Genomic DNA, 18148 nt, shown 5'->3' on the forward strand with positions numbered 1-18148 from the left:
AATACCGTTTTTTTCCCCCTAAGTAATCTCCAATCCCATGGATTTAAAAATCTTCTATCTAGTGATGAGTTAGGAATATATAGCTCGAGTCCTGAACCCTTCCTGAACTCCAGACTCATAAATCCAACTGTAAAATTTAGATTGCACAAAACCAAAACAATTGATTCACAAATCTTCCTTTTCTCACACTCCCTATCCACAGCCTGGATGTCATATTCTTCAGTTTCATGCTTCACAGAAAGTGGCACCCCTCTCTGTTCATTGTCTGATGCTGCAAAGGTCAAAGTCACTCTTCAGTTCTCTTCAACAGTGACTTCTTACAGCTCTGTCCTCAAATCATCCTAAATCTTGTACTCTTCACCATCTTCCCTCTAAGCAGTCTTCATGCCTCCCTGAAGCTGCTACTGTTGTCCCCCTAGTCTGACTCCTTCCTCTCTGACTTCTCTGCAGTGCAATCTACTCAGTGGCTGGAGTCACATAACATGATGGAAGTAACAGACTTTCCCTGCCTCAGTTTGGCTGAGACATCAACATTGGGTACCAAAATGAAAATGAGGTGAATTCTTCAGTGTTTTTTTTTTTTTTTTCAGAACAAAACCTTAACTAGTCATTCCATGGGTTTTGGATATTCCTTACTCATTGAGCAAGAATCCAAAAATTTGGGAAGAGTGGCTAGGTGGACAGGTGTCTTTTTCTCCTGTCCAACAAAGTTTGCAGGAGGGCGATGAATGTTAGTAGAAAGAATCTGGATATGTATTTCTAGATGATCAGGAGACTAGGGCAAAGGTGTCTTCAAAGTCACCAGGAATAGCAATGCAAAGGAAATAAGGAAATACAATAGTAGCTCAGGAGGGATCAGTTCCTGTTGAATTGAGTTATATGCCTAGAGAATGCAAAGGTCTCGTGAGCACGTCTCATTCACCTGCAATAACATGGAGAGACAGTGGTGAGTCAGGAGAAAGAAGCCCATTTTGACTCCTTTGCAATGCAGGCCGGCTTCCCTTCTGGTGTCAGCCTGACTAGGAGAAGAAAGATGAAATCCAAATCAAACTCAAGACTGGGATTATTACACAACTTGGGACATCCTCCTCAGCTGAAATACTGTTGGCAATTTAAAGTAATTAAACTGCTGTCTATTAGTTAACAGAGAAATGGTGAACCTGCCAGAGTTTTTATCCAGGAGCTAGAAAAGATTATTCCCACTAAATAGATTTTAAAGAGATGGTAGGAATGTAATATAAAAGCATTGGATTTTGTTACTGGTCACACTTGTTCAAAAGTCTAGTGAGGTGATCTCTAAAATATGAATCACACTATGTTTTTCTATAATTCCCTCCAATACTTTTCATTAGAATAATATCCAAAAAAATCCATGTAGATCTCAAAACCTTCAATGTTTCACAGTATTGGGTGCCTATTGATGCCCTCCATCCATTCTTTACTGATTGGCCCTTTGCTAACTATTCCACACACAGTGGCTGGTCTCCTTTCTGTTTCTTGAACATGTCTAGCTTGTCCTTCTTAAAAGACATTTCCCTTGATTTTCTTCAACTCTGGTTTCTTCTTCCTTCAGATAGTTACAAATCTGACACCCCATTTCTTCAGGAGTGCTTAAGACTTATTTTTCACAGAATTTTCCTAGATCACATTATCTGATTGTTACCCTCCCACCATTTTTCCATTGGACCATGACGTTTTCTGGTGTCTTTCCACGCACTTACTTTACCCAGGTTTGCTTGCTTTCTTCCCTGGTTACCTGTGTCTTTACCTGAATACCCTACTCACGGGTCTTGCCTTACTCTTCACTGTGGTCCCAGAGCCTGGGAGAATATCTGGGACACAGCAGATTCTCAATAACTCTCTTTGAAAATGTAAACGAGTCAATATTGAGAACTGAATAATAAGACTGATCTCTTAAATACAGGGTATAGTAAAGTGTCTGTGCGTTTCCCCACCACCTGTCATGACCTCAATGGAACCTCCCTCAGAGGAGGTTAGAGTTGAAGCTTCAGCCCACCGTGCCTCAGGATAGGGGTGTATTTGGAGATGGACCCTGTAAAGATAAGATCAAGTTTAAATGCCACCATTAGCGTGGGCTTTCATCCAATCTGATCCTGTCCTTATGAGAAGAGAAGACAAACAGACACAGCACCGATGTGTGCACAGAGGGTTGGTCATGTGCACAGGCACAAAGGGCAGCTGCCTGGAAACCAAGGAGCAAGGCTTGGGGACAGTTTCTTCCTGTGACCCTCAGAAGATGCCGGTCTCCACATCCACAGCTGTCAACATTAACGGCTGGCCTTTGAACCACATAGTCTGTGGTGTTTGTTATTGTGGTTCCCACAAACTGACCCCCTTCCCTTCCTCCAGCCCATCATTACATTTCCACAGGGGTGGACATCTAAAGAAATCAAGAATCAATGGCTTCATCATGGCAATCCTGATGATGGCTTTACGAGATTCATGGATCTCTTACAAATTGGAAAAAAATGAGCTTTTACTGGCTACAAAGGATTAACAAGGTGACTTCTTAGAAACTATTTTATTGTGATAAAGTATATGTAACATAAAATTATAATGTCAGTTGACCATTTTGACCAATACTAAGAGTCTAGGTCAGTGGTACTAATAGTGCAGCCATTACCAACACTCATCTGAGGAACGTTTTCATTGTCTCAAACAGAAACTCTGCACCCATTAGACCAACTTCCCATTTATTTTCCTTTCAGCCTTTTGTAACCAACATCTTATTTCACATCTTCATGAATTTTGTTATTCTGAGTACCTCATGTGGGTGGAATTACACGACATTTACTGTTTCCTATGTGCTTGTTTAACTTAGCATCATATCCTTAAGATTCTCCCCATTTTGTAGCATGTATTGGAATTCCATTCCTTTTCAAGGTTGAATACCAATCTGTTGTATATTCACATGCCTCCTTTTATTTATCTATTTATTGCATGTGCGGTCCCCTTTGTGCCTGTCCCGTTGACAGGTACCTCTCCTGAAATGTAACTTTTAATTCTCACAGGATGCAGGTACTCCCCATGCAGACTGTTATAGGAGCATTCTAAGTGGGTGGCATGATCATATGGTATGTTATAATCTCAATCACTCAAAGAAGCCCTTGGCAGCATGAAAGGTTAAATGCAGTATAAAAGAATATGTGGTGACTGTGTCCTGTGTCTGTCTTGTATGAAAGAAAATGATGAATTTTTGTTCCTTATAGAGAGATCCTTCTGTTAGCAACTGAGTCTTTTCCATTCCTTTTTAATTGACAAATAGTAATTGTGTGTACTTATGAGATTTAATTCAATAGATGTGTACAAAGGATGAGTAAATCAGGCTGATTTGCATAATTATTATCTAACCTTTTTGTGGTAAGATCATTTAATATCCCATCTTTTGGCAATTTTGATTAGTTATTATTAACTAGGATCACCATCCTATGCAATAAATCACTAAAACTTATTCTTTCCATCTAACAAACTTTGTCTCCTTTGAATAACATCTCTCCCTTTCCATCCTGCCCTTAGGTCTTTTCTACTTGAAGGTCACTCTCTGAACTTCCTCCTGAATTGATAGTCTGCGTGGGAGAAAAGGCAGGTACTGTTGGTTAGTTCACCTGACCAATGAGCCAGTGTGTCAACACATGTCAAGGAGTGGGGACAAGGGAGCATGAGAAGCAGAAGCAGCTTTGTTGAGTAGGGATGGATGAGACTATTCCATCCTTCCTTCAGGACATCCAAGGTAAACCCTCCAATATGAATAATCTGGACAAAGACAGGTTTCCCATTAGCCCGAACAAGGCAATTCTTCCACAAGCCACACAAGGATGATTACATCAAATTATACTGAAGCTCAGATAATATGGAAGCAATGAGCCACCCATAGAGGCAATCCTAGTTTATATGACTCACCATTTTGAGGAAATATTAACATTAGCTACCCAACATTTCTCTTTGTCTTACTTTTCCAGATCACCAAAAAGATAAATAAGACTTCAAAGCAGCCAAAATAGGCAGAATAAACTACCTAAAGTATTTGGATGGCTACTTTCATTACCAACAGCCTCAGTCAACTTACTTAGTATTTCTCAGAAATGTAGAAGAACAATTTCTAAGCACTGCAACAGGCTCACTCCACTCTGAGAAGTGTTGCTCTCTTCACATTGAATGGCTCAGCAGTAGCTCAGGTGGAGCACAGTTGGAGGTTCAGAGCAAATAGTTCTGCACATGTTAAGAAAAGCTTCTTTTCTCAGTACATGTGGTTATTCAGCTCTTCAGCAATGATAAATGCAAATAATATAAATTTCTATTCCAAAGTAGCTGAATTTCTTTTTTTCCAAGAAATACAAGATAATAATGTCAATATTTCAGTAGATTAATGCCCACGTGTCAAATGATGATCTGATGGCCCTCAATAATGAAATAAAGACAAAAAGAAAAGTAAATTAGATGAGTTGTAATCCAAGTTTTCCCTAGACTGAACTCTCGTGATTCTTCATTTTTCCATGGGAGACAAATTTATGTTTTATTTCCATGTTCTTATAATAAAGCACAGATGAGAAAACCATTCCTTCTCATCCCAATCTAGATGTGAGGTTTTGGAAAGTTTGCAGTTTGAGGAGGGCTTTTGTGCAGTGCTTCATGACTAAGGATCATGCAAGATCCAGTGGCCACACATCCTCAGAATTCCCATCTTTGTTGTTAATTGCCCAGTATTGTTCAAAAAAGTCAATAGTCGATGACCATTTTAAGTCATAGACCCCTGCACTGACTGTGCCACACATCAGCATTCGTGAACACACATGTTGGCCAAACAGAAGGCGATACGGGAGGGTGCAGAGAGCTGGGTTCATAGAATAAGAATATACTAGGGTTCAGTGCTTGGAGCGTGCACATAAATTAGCAACCCTGGAACACAGGCTGTCAATGAATTCTCAAAGAAAACGAAACATCCACAAGAGCCACAGTGATGGAAAGACGTATGTATGGATATGAGTGAACACACTGTTATATGCAAAGATATATGTTACTCTGTGTGTGTGTGTGTGTGTGTGTGTGTGTGTTACAATCCCAGGTGGACATGCTAATGTCTGGAAGACACCCTTTCTAAGATGCGGTCAAAAGTAAAGAGGGCAGAAAAGGCAGAGAAAACCAGTGGAATATTACCTGGGTCATGTTCTGACTTTTCTTAGTTATGGATTCTCCTGCCCTGCTTTTCTTCTTGTAGACTATTGATTTGGCTTTGATTTTGAACTCTTTCTTGGTATGCCACTTGCTTTAGACCCAGAATAAATAAATAAATAGAATGACCATTGATTTTCTCATGGTCAGTCCCTTCCTGAGGCCCTTAGAGCTAATCAGTTACTACCCCCTCCTGCTTATCTTATCAGGACTTTCTAATTTCCTCCATTAAGCGATGTCTGACTCGGTAGCTGCTGAAATCTTTCAGTCTGGGTACATAAGAAGATTAAACCAAGCCACAGAGCTCCCTTGATCTTCTCGGCTTCCCCTTGTTGAAGGCGTGTCTCTGTTGACCATGCAAGATAAGGGGTGCAGACAAGGCAAGAATAGAGCCTTAGAAGATGCAAAGGGGTTTAGAGATTTCTGTTGTGTATACAGTAGGTGACAAGAAAATTCCACATGGGAAAACTATAAAGAGTTCTTCAACTAGAGCTCATTTGACTCAGCTTTGAAGAAGCAGGGCTCTGATGGTGTCTGAGGGCGTAGCCAGATTCCAGCCCTTTGAAAGAGTAGTGATTAGTTGAAGTGTTTCTGACAGCTAAATAAATATTTTCTAAATAAAAATACATACCGCCTGTTTTAAATGGAATATCAGAACCATTTTTAGAAAGGAGGATTGCTACTCTCGGCTTCCCTAGTCGCCAGGTTCTGTTCTCAGTAGAAACTGCTATTTTGCTGACCATCGCCAGCTGGAAGCGCCTCGGTGCCCAAGTAAGTGGCATTTTGGTTAAACCCGACGAGGTCTAAAGCTTCAAGAAAGAGCGCGTAGCTGCCCTGCAAGCAAGGTAGACTTTAGAAAAGTAGATTTTTTTAAAAGTGTGGTTCAATCTCAGATTCAGAGTGTAATGAGTAATTAGAGGGAAAGCATTTACAATAGAATCCCAGACAAAGAGAGATAACTTTATCACTCAGTAACCAATCCCAGGGACTGTGGGTGACTTGGGAACCAAAAAAAAAAAAAAATCAATGTGGCAACATGAAATATCCTCTTACAGAGTGAAAAGGGAATTACAATAAGAGCAGGACGAAGGAGATAGAATCCAGGACCACTGCACAAATAGAAAAAAAGCTTTGAAACATTCTGTCCTGAATGATTTGACTGTGTGTGTGTGTTTGTGTGTGTGTGTGTGTGTGTGTGTGTGATGAATAGCTACATGTGTATATTTTGGGGTATAATTATATACATACACTCTATAGACACATTTTATTCTATAGCTTAAATACATTCATACATAAATATTTACACATTTTGACACAACGTATAAGTAAAACATATTTCTATTTTAAAAATATGAATGTTTAGAATTTGTTCATGATTCTATTAAAATTACAGCTGCACTGAGTAAAATCTTTAGTTAGCAAAAATCTAATGCTATTAGGTTCTTCACTCCTATGCCCATTTCACAGAGACAATCACTTACTGATTCTTGTGCATTTTCCCAGAAATTTTCTATGTGTATATAAGCATAGCACATGTCAGCATTTCTCAAAAGGAGACAGAATTTCCCCCCAGGAGACATTGGAGCCCATATCTAATTTAGAAAACACATATAAAATAATTATTTGCTTAGCCTTCCAAACATGACTGAGTAGATTGCTAAGAATTTGCATACTCAATAAGGCAGAGTACTCAGGATTCTGAAAATGTTAGTTATGACTGATTAACCATGTTGATAAGGGACTTCTGTATAATTGAAGCAAAACTCCTTAGTGGTGTGTTAGTATGGAGAGGAGAGAATCTTGGGATTAGGAATGTCTAGGAAAACTTTCAATCCATGGTTGGTCAAATCCTCAGCGAACTCACCAATACCAGAGAGCCAACTGTATTAACGCAAATGAAACTTAAGACTTTCACTACAGTGCTCTTAATAAAGCCATCTGCCTTTCTGTTTGGATCACTAATGTTCCCAGATGAAATATTTAAAATTCTTTATAAGTAAAGAATTTTACCAATATCATATATTACCAATATCATCCTAATATGTGAATTTAGAAAACTAAGGAAGGCCTATTCTGTCACCTTAATAGAACACATGTCTCCATGTGACATGGGGCCATCAGGTTTATTAATTTGGTTTTTCTAGTTGATCATGAGACTAAAACCTAACCCAAGGCCCATACCATTAAAACTCTGTTACCAGGATTTTCTTTCTTTGTCTGGAGTTTTCCAAATGTATTTTACCATCACAGTTCAGTAATGAACTGAATGAAAAATAATTGCAGTAATAATAGAAATAAGAGTCACCAAGAGGCATCCGGTGGCTTTTAATAATCCCATGGTCAGTCTAGATTTGATGTCATGGCTTAATGAGCAGTTGTGATTTTTTTTTCCCCTGAGAAAATGAGTAATGTCTCTTCTGCTAGAAAGTACTTTTCTCCAACTACTATTTACAGAAAATGTGAAAGCATTCATGAATGTTTAATGAATCAAGGGACGTAGAACAATAAAGTAGAAATAAAGGTGAGGTAATTAGAAGGTAAGGAACAGTGTCTCCCTTCTGCAGACCTGAAGGATATGCATTTAGCTTGTTCCTCCTCGTGATTCAGGCCATGGCCCGTTTCCTAGGGTGAGTTCCATCTCATTGTCAAGTCTTTCTTCTTGACAGTGAACAACTAATGGGTATGGCTTCATCCTTGTCATCATCAAAATGCAGGGCTGCCCCATTTTCCAGACCAGAAGTATGGTAAGAATGGCCCATTGTCTAAATCTTGGTGGAACCAAGTTATATCACACAATGCTCATCACATGACTTGGGCTTAACTTTGGGAATTTTAAGGAAAATTCCTTCTAAAGTATTAGAAAATAAAAAAAGAAATTTAATTGAGAACTGATGACTCCCATATTGAGGCAAATTATTAGTATTCTATGTGCCTCTATAGCAAGCAACTCAGGAACTTAGAGGAACTGAGAATTGATAACTGGTAAAAGAAGCTTGCAATGATGAATTGAAATCCAGCATCCTGTTCCAAAATATAACTCACCCTAGGAACTAAGGTATTCCTGAAGGTTTCAAAGGCCTCCATCAGGTTTAGAAGTTTTAGAATTCAAAAAATATTGTTGGGGTTGGGGTTGTGGCTCAGTGGTAGCACACTTGCCTAACATGTAAGGCATTGGATTTGATCCTCAGCACCACAAAAAAAAATAATTAATTAATTAATCAACAAAAACAAAATAAAGGTATTGTGTCCATTTATAATTAAAAGTATTTTTTAAAAAAGAAGATTTCTCATGACTAACCATTTGCATGAGATACAAAATTGAGAATGAAAATAAAGCCTAATTCTTCCTCCTTTCCATAATTTCCTTTTGTTCTATTTTTTTTCACTTGGGACCCTGACATCCAAGATTCCTATGTTGATACATCTAACACATTTCCTCTCCAATTTCCAGCTTATAAAAATGGATCCAATAGTTTTTATCAAAGGTTCTGGTATTTCTCTTTTATTTGCTCAGAGCTCCATAAGTTCCATCTTCATAGACTGGTGCATATTAAGGTTTTTTTTTTCCCTCCTTCTGGAAGATCATTGCTCTATTAGAAATTTGATTTGGTAGCAGGGATAGGAGAGGAAGGAGAGGAAAATTCAGGATTACTTAAGATGAGAAATTATACTTGCAGGCCTCAGCAGTCCTGGTTTTCATGGATGGAAATACTGCTTTTACTTTTGCATCAGGTCTGATGAGAAGATCTGAATTGCTTAAAACCTCCAAAGATTATGGATTTCTCAAAGGTAGGTTACCCTAAGGCCCATGAAAGTTAAATTGCTAATCTTGAAATTGTTCCAGGTGAAGATCTTGTGGTGACTTGGAATCCTTCTTGTCTTTGCCCTAGTATCACAGTAATTTCAATGTAGATTTATAGAACATGGTTCCACAGTAACCATTCTCTTCAAGGTCACAGATGACCTACACGGAACCAAACTCAGGTATCACGTCTGATTTCCTTATTTTCCTGGGTCTCTTAGCAGCCCATGGGCACCCCTTCTCCTGATTGAAATACTGTCTTTTCTTGTCCTCCCTAGTGTCACTCTCTGTTTCAGTCTTACCTTACTGATTACCCTGAGAGCCTTTAGTATGGCTTCTTACTTTCTGTCTGATCCCCAATAATGGTCTGCTTCCCATGCAGATAACTCACCCATTCCCTGACCTTAAATGGGCCTAAGTGCCCGAGATTCCTTAAAGTAGCTCAGTCCTAACTTCTACTTAGAATTTCATGCCTTTGAAATATCTGTACTGATACCCAACAGGTATCTATATTTTAACGAACATCTATCAAATTATTGATTTTTCCCTTGAACTCTTCCCTCTCAGATGTTTCTCTTTATTCCCTATTAGAATGCAGCATAAATTAGAGCCAAACATATACAGATTATCTTTGACTCATCTTATTTTCTTACCTCCTCCATCCAATTCATCCTTTACCTTCAAAAGGTACACACAAATTTGCCCATTCCTCGCCATCTTTATTACCCTCCTCCTAGCCAAAGCCACCATTCACTTTTACATACGATTCTGCGTTAGTCCCCTGGATGGTCTCCTTTCTCAACCCCTCTTGTCTTCCTGCACTCAACTTAATCAGAGTGGTCTTTCAGACATGAACAAGATTAGGTTATTACTCTGCTTAATACTCTGCAAGTGAGTCCTTCAACAATCAGATCCATGAAACCTGCTGCTACTCCTTTACAGAGTAGGACAGAGCTGTGCCCCCTCTCATTTTCCATTAGTGTTTCCTTTGCATAATAAACTGTAGTTCACGGACCTTCTCGCTGGGCCTCAAACACATCTGGCTGTTTCCCATTTTAGGAGAACTGTACTAGCTGTCGCTCTAACCTCTACAAGGGTGGCTTATCCTGGATGTCCAGATCACAGCTACCATGTCATCTCAGATATACTTTCCCTGAACACAGGCTTTTTAGTACCTACCTAGTCACTCTCTAGATAAATCACCTGCTTATCTGAGGTCACGATTTTTCTTGATGATTTCTGTCATCCTCTGAGGGGAGGAAGAACTTCTCCAGCTCCTCCGAGGCCGTGCCTGCAGCACTTAGAATAGATTTGGCATCTAGTAGACAGCCAGTTAATATTTTTTGACAGGCCTAAGGCTAAATTAAATGAGAAGACAAGAAGAAAGGCAGTCTCCAGATAATTGGCTACCAAGAAGTCCTTAAAGCACAGACATCAAAATTTGCAACTTGCCTAATTCATTTACATCATGATCTACTTTAAGCATGAATTTTTTAACGGCTGGGAAGGTTTCCATTACCAACTGCGTTGAGTATTTACAAGTTTATATGATTTGGAAAGGGGAGGGAGAGAAAGGAAGGAAGGGAGGAAGGATGGACGGAAGGGAAGGAGGGAGGGAGAGAGGGAGGGAGGGAGGGAGGGAAGGGGAAGGGAGAAGCAGCAGTTATGAAGGGTCATGCATGAGAACTTAAAAGTGGAGGAATGAGCTTCAGTATTTTACTTTTGTTTTTTTTTTTTAAACAAAGCTATCCCAAACATTCATTTTTCTCCTCTTACCGTAGGGCATAAAGAGACATTATCATGACCATTTCACTTTGAAACGAATTAACAGTCCAAAGTTCTTCCCCCGAGAACAGTGTTGCTCAAGTTTGAATCTAGAACAAAAAGCAAAGCCTTGTAAGGGCCTGGTCTTTTGAGCCACTGTTCTATTAGTATCTTGTCCATTCCTTATTCACAGGTCCCCAGAGGTCCTAGGAGTCATCATAGGAAGCAAGGGCCAGCCTTATGGATAGGCAGCCCGGGTGTCTTCTAGCTGGTGGAAAAACTTCAAGGCTGTCTACCGGTAGATTTCCTCCCTCTGTTCTGTCCCAGAATCACCAAATAATTTATTTTTTTTAAGTCTTTTCAGGTTTCTGGGCCCCATATTAAAATGCTAAAGCCTCTACACTCATACCTCTGGGAGTCAGAATGCTTTAAGCCATTATCACAAACAACTCAAGGGAAGTACTTGAAAAATGAGAGCCAGATTAAAACCTGATGGGGTGAGGAATGAAATGCCCAGGAAAGGGAAGGAGAGGCACCGGGAGAGGAGGGAAAGAGCCAAGACAAATCCCACCTCCCTGCCAAATGTCTCAAAGGTACCACGTGAAGTGAGAGATGCTTCTGCTTCCACCAAGCATTTCTGAACCGAATACTTTCCATGGGAATATGAAGAATAAAAAAAAAAGAGCATCTGATGTTGCATTGATGTATTCATATATATTCATATATACATTCACTGAAACATAATCGAAACCTTCCCATCCCCACTTGGTTCAGTTTTCTGCAGTTGCTAGTGGCAGCCCAGACTTTATTTGAGTTTGTTTGTGCTGGTAAACTCCCTGGTGATAGAGCTGGGAGTCCTGTGTGATCATGTGGGAGGGTCCATTTCTAGAACTTTGCTCATATTTTCTGAGGCAACCAAGTGCAACAATGTTATGTCCTAGTAAACATGGAAATGGAGCAAGGCACACACCATCTTGTCTACTTCTGAGAATAATGAATTGGTTTAGAATCTGGGTTGGAATCCAGGGATCTGCTTGTAGCCTTCATGGTGAAAACACAGGTCTTCTACATTATGTTTGCAGACACAGGAGCAAATTAGCAGAAGGAACAGAAGCCAGCTATGCAGTACCCATTATGCATTCGGTTGTGTGGATTTCAGCGTGGACAGGTGCCAAAACTGGTGGAAAACATACCTGATCTTGGGCCTTCCAGCTGCCCTCCCTAAGCAGGAAAGGCTGAACTTGATCTCCCACTACGAAAATGTCTTCCTTTTCATGCTGATTTTCTGGCTGGGTGGCTGAAAGGAAAGATCCTTTTCTTGTTACTGTTGACTGAATCTCTCCAATATCTGGGGGTCTGGAGGCATAGCTCAGTGGTAGAGCCCTTACCTAGCATGCCTGAGGCCCTGGGGTTAGATCCCCCTACCACAAAGACAAAACAAAACAAAATAAAAACCTCGATATCTGATCTTGAAGAAACCTCTAACATCATCGAATACCTATTTGTTTGTGCACAAAAGACAAATAGATTAGATAACAGCTAAACTTATGAATATAAGACTCTAAAATAAGACATTTAGAACTTTGGGTTCAGGAGAAGCATGGATTTTGACTCATGCTTCATTTTACCAACAATGATTAAGTCATGAGTGTCAGCTTAGCCATTAATAAAAAAAAAATAGTAGTTCAATGTCTCAGATAAAAAGGAATTTAGAGTGATTTAGAGATGGTAAGTGCCTACTGTGTATCAAAACATGAGATAAGTGACACACAGACTTGGTACCATTTGTTCACATCCTCAAGGAGGTTTGAGAAGAAAAAAAATAAGGCTAAGAGATTAAGGAGTTAGTCTTGGAGACACAGAAGCTAGCTGAACGCTGGGCAAGCAGGCAGACCCCAAACGCCACTGACATCTTTCAATCCACATGTTTTGCATACCACACAGTGTTAGTAATTTTGCTGTGTTGCTTTTATGGTTTGGATGTGAGGTATCCTCCAAAAGCTTACATATGAGACAACGCAAGAAGGTTCAGAGGAAAAATGATTGGGTTATAAGAGTCTTAACCCAATTAGTGAATTAATCCCCTCAGAGGGAATAACTGAGTGGTATTTGAAGTGGCAAGGTGTTGCAGAAGCAGGTGGGAATTGGGGTGTGGCTTTGGGATATGTATCTGTATCTGGCAAGTGGAGACCTCTCTCTGTGCTTCCGGACCTCCACGTGAGCTGGTTCCTTTTGCCACACTCTTCCACCATGATGTCCTGCCTCACCTGGAGCCCTGAGAAATGGAGCCTGCTGTCTATGGACTGAGATCTCTGAAACTGTGAGCCCTCAGATAAACTCTTCCTCCTCTATCTTTTAATCAAAGCACCAAAAAAAAAAAAAAACTGACTAAAACAGTTACTTTTGGACTTGCCCACATTGCACAAAACACTCATATTTCTACCCCTGTCACAATGAGGCATTCCCTGTTAACAAGTAATCCCCCCCCCATGAAAGGCAAACTTATAGGAGCAAACAATTCACTTTGATTCTGCAAACATTTTTTTTAAGTATTCATACTCCACCATTAAATGACACGTAATAATAAAGCTTTCGATTAAAAAGATATCTGTGGGGCCAGGGACTGAATTATATTTCAAATATGCCTGACCCATTAGAACATGCTTCTTGCCATGTATCTGTGGCTTAGGAGAGTTTGGAAAAGATTCGGGTGGAGATAGGAAGTAGGATTTGGAATGTCAGAGTTAAGAATTGACACCCTTGAACTCGATTTTCTCAGCACTCAGTCTAGACCTGTGCTTAAGGTAGATGTTTTGAACTATAGCCCTCTTAGAAGAACACTTTGAGGCTTAAGTCAATATAAGATGATTAAATGTCTTGGCATTTTTTAAGTATTTTACTAAACATGGGAGATTAAGAAAACCAGGCATCATAAATCTCCCTCCTCCTTGGCCCACATAGGGTCTAATAATAGAATTAAGAATTTGAAACATCTTAATCCTTTCAGCTGGGGGAAGATGAGCTCATGTCACCAGGCGACATCTTTCTTCCATCGCGATGGACGGTTTCTGCACTTTCACTGACCGAAATGAAGTACGCTTGGAGGCAGTTCGAAGCAGACTTAGATGTTTTGCAAGTTAATACTTTCTTCTGGAATAATCCGTAAGACAGAGGAGGAAGGCTCCCTTTGGTCAAGTGAAACTCCGCAGCATGGAGGTCTTGGCTTTTACTGTGCGTAAAGTTGGAATCCTCTGTCGCTCAGTATTACACTGTTGGTTAAGATGCCGTGGGTGAATTTCTCAATCTCTACAGCTGTGCCTTTTTACTTTTATTCAGAGAAAAGTTCTTGGTGGAACTGGATAGCACAAGCCTGATGTGAAACAATAAAAATCAAAGTAATGAATGTGTTCTTTAAGAAAATCTCTTTTAAGAGTAACTTCATTATAATTCTTTTTTTTTTCTGAGCTCTGGGGTGTTCAGCATTAGACTTCCTCTTCTTTTTAAAAATTTTTAAAAATCCGTTCTAATTAGTTATACATGACAGTAGAATGCATTTCAATACATCGTACATAAATGGAGTGTAACTTCTCATTCTTCTGATTGGACATGATGTAGAGCTACACAGGTCCCGTAATCACATATGTACATAGGGTAATAATGTCTGATTCATTCTACTATCATTCCTATGCCCACACCATTATAATTTGAAAGATTAAAAGCCCAGATGTGTGGCTAAAGCAGACAAAATTGCCTGCACTGGGACAAAGGCCTCCATGTGGGTTTGCTGTGGTCTTGTATCCACACAGGTGTCCCCTTCCCACCTCCAAGCCTGCTTAAGCCGAATGGGTGTGAAGGCAATGCTCTGGACCCTTATGCAGATGAATTCACCCCCTCATGGCTGACTGTCAAATTCCACCTCCCTCGTAAGTTGCTTTATTATTCTTTAGTTCCTACAAGCACCAGCCGCAGTGCTCACTTGAGCATGGGGCTGCCCACTTCCTGTATTAAACACTGTCTTCATTCCTGGCACAAAAAAATAAGACTTGTGTTCTATGCTCATGCCTAATATATTGCTAATAACCTAGGGTTTTTTTTTTTTTTAAGACTGTTAATTGCCAAATACCATTGACTTTGTTTTGACAAGTCAAGGATAAAATGTAGGACCTCCTTTCTATGTAAATAGAGAGGGGGAAAAAACAAAAACAAAGACAAAAAACCTTCCCATTGGAGAAATAAAACATAAGGGATAGCAGTGTAGACTCTCGTTCTAATTAATTATCTGCCCTCATTGCAGATGTTTAGCATGTAAGATTTTAGTTAAAATGATAACTACGGAACCCAATTTCCTTACACTTCTCCCTCTATACTTTCCATGGGAAGATCGGTGCCAAACCTCTCTGGTCTGAACTATTTCTTCTAACCCTCAAATATAGCCCCAGAGAGGCTGACTTTGGAGACAACAAAAATAGCACGGTAGTCTACCGCAAAATAGAATGTTTCTGCCACCAGTCTGGTCCTTTTTGACCAGTGTGATTTGTTTTGTGGGTATTCCAACTGGGATTGAAAAAGGTGGAGAAAGGGTTGGGAGATGCTTTTTTTTTTTCCCCCTAATTTCCAGAAAATAGATTCTGTCTCTGCTCCTGTGCAAAACAGCTGAAGAAACAGTTGACTGGCCTGGGCAGATGGAATTGTCTTAAGTAAACCTGTTTTTTGAGTTTCCAACTGTCGCGCATTGGTTACAATCCTTTGCCTTAGAAATCCTCCTCTCCTCCCACAAAGATCTGTTGTAGGACAGGATTGTACAGATGAAAACAAATAAGAAAAAAAAAAAGAAAGAAAGTAAGAAAGAAAAAGGGGGAAAAGTCCATGCCCCACGTTTCTTTATTTGGATATGTTGCCAAATCACTTCTCCACTTAGTGCCAGGACAATTCTCGGGGCTACAGGAAGGTCTGTTGGGACAGGATTCCGCTCATGGTATCCTTCTTTTGTGTGGTGGAGAAACCTACTTTAGTTTTAATGACTTTGACAAGATGTGGGAGAAAAGCACTCATCATTTCTCACAAAGGTTTCATTGACGAAAGTTTATGATTTTTGCTCGAAAGCACTTCCTACCATAGAGCTTGACTTTGAAGTCGGTTCTCTGTTCAGTCATGTTTGTTATGGTTTTTCTTGAAGAAAATGACAAAAAAAAAAAATTCTCTCTACATAATTTTTATTTGAGACTTTAGCTTAAAGGTTCACAGAATAAAAATCTCAGATTCTCTCTCAAGGTTGTTTATATTATACCTTTAATGGCTAAAACACAAAGTGAAGTAGCTCCTGTATTTCTCCACCGTGTACCTAGTTTCTTCCATCTCATGGGTGTGAGTGTAGAAATGAATGGGTGTGAACGCGTGTGTCCTAGGCAGATGGAAAATGTGGGTACAGCTCTGGGATCCTGGGCTGGCCTCTGTTTCATTTTCTAGGTCTGTGTCTCTTTGTGTTCGTCCACTGTTCACACACTTACAAGGGAAGGCTTAAAAAATGATCCCTGCTGTGAATTTGCACTTAAGTTTTTTCCATCATCTGGGACACTCTCGGCTGTTTTCCAACTTAATCTAAGTTAAGCTTAATGAAGGCAGCAGTGTCACTTTAAATTACTGATTTCTGGAAAAGTTTTTTTTTTTTTAAACCCCCTTTTTAAAACATATTACTAGCCAGTGTTTGCCACGTGTCTAGCTCTGGTTACTTTTGTAGATGTTTTGCTTTCTCTCTGTTGTGAAGTCATGGTGGTCTGATGATTGTTTGAGTTGTTCCATCCACCTGGCCCCCAGCTGTCCAGTGGTTCCATAAAACTATGTTGAAAGCCCACAGTGTAGAATACAAATGCCAGTCAAGGAACCAAGAAAAGCATCAGGAAAGGTGTCCCCCAGAGGAAATGCAAATGAAGCCCGTGTCCTCTGCGGCTGGAGGTGGAAGGCTGTGCGTTAGGAGACGCTTCATGAGCAATTTTATTTCAGTTCACAGACGTCATAAAATCACCTACAGAAGATTTCCTGTAGTTTGACACTGTGCTCCTTCGGCCAAGTCCACTAAATGTATTTTATTTCTTATTAACTTTCCTTTTATATCGAACTTCATATTATAAACTACCTTCTTTTATTGTCATCCACCAGCACGGGTTTCTTGGCATAGACTGAGAGGGGAAACATTGCCAAAAACACTTTTTGGCACAGGGTAACAATTAAAACTGATAGACCCCTGTAGTGAGCAGAGATTAGACTATTTCCCAGCTCGGCTTTCTTGGTTATTTCAGGAGACGACAGAGCTCAAGGTGTTTTTCTTTGGGGTATCTGTAATCATTTTGGACCTGTTACTCTAATATCCTCATTGTCATGGCCGCTGCAGCTTCCATGTTTCAGGTAATGTCCTGCAAAGTCCACGGTTTTCTTCACCACATGGTCTTTCCTGTTTCTCTCCCTTGTAGCTCTTGGTTTTGATTTGAAATGAAGATTAAAAGGAAAGTTGGTGCTGTTTTAAAAATAGATTGCTGCAAGAATACAGGAGCTAGAAACAGCGGGCTTTTAAGTACACTTAAGATTTTAGTTGCATTAAAGAATACTAAATGATGATGGAGAATGCCCTAGGAATTCAAATGCTAATGTAGGGCATCTGCGGAACTGGTAAATTGGAGAGAATTTCTATGGCAGTTGAAGATCAGGTTACCCTAAGTGCACAGCGAGGAATAAGATCGCCTTCCGTTAAGACACCTCTGATTTTGTTGTTTCATCCAATACCTTCCTTCACTTCCTAGCACTGTGGAGGCTGGTGTAGCACAAAGGCTTGGCCTCAACTCTGAGATCATGATGCCTGGGTGTGAGACACAAGTCTCCCATTTGCTAGTGTGTGGCATTTGGTCAGCTAACAGAGCTTCTCTGTGTCTCTACCTCTTCATCTGGGATCAGCAGCATTAATACCTTGTAAGTGTCATGATGATCCAATGAGAAAATTTGTGAAAAAACATATAATGTGAACTATTATTACATTAGAGTGATCAGTGGCTGCTTCCAGTCCTAAACCTCCTGTGATTTCTATTCATTAATAAATATCCCTCATTTCAATGACAATCAAAGTGATCCTCCAGAAACTTAAATATTCTGCCTTTGTGCTAACTGTGGTTCTCTGAGGGGGGTCTTCTCACTGATAAAAAATTAGACTTTAGATCAAACTCACTCTTGGAGACATTGATAGTCACAAAAACAAGTGGAGGTTGGATCAGGATTAGAGAGTGACAAGGAATAAGCCCGAGGACCAAAGCCATGCATGGTTCTGGCATTGGAACACTGGGCATGAGCCAGCTACAGAGGCGAGGAGGCTGACCCTGGACTCTGGTGATCATATAGGGACCCACA

The sequence above is a fragment of the Urocitellus parryii genome, chromosome 7, assembly GCF_045843805.1.
Source record: "Urocitellus parryii isolate mUroPar1 chromosome 7, mUroPar1.hap1, whole genome shotgun sequence".
NCBI lineage: Eukaryota > Metazoa > Chordata > Mammalia > Rodentia > Sciuridae > Urocitellus > Urocitellus parryii.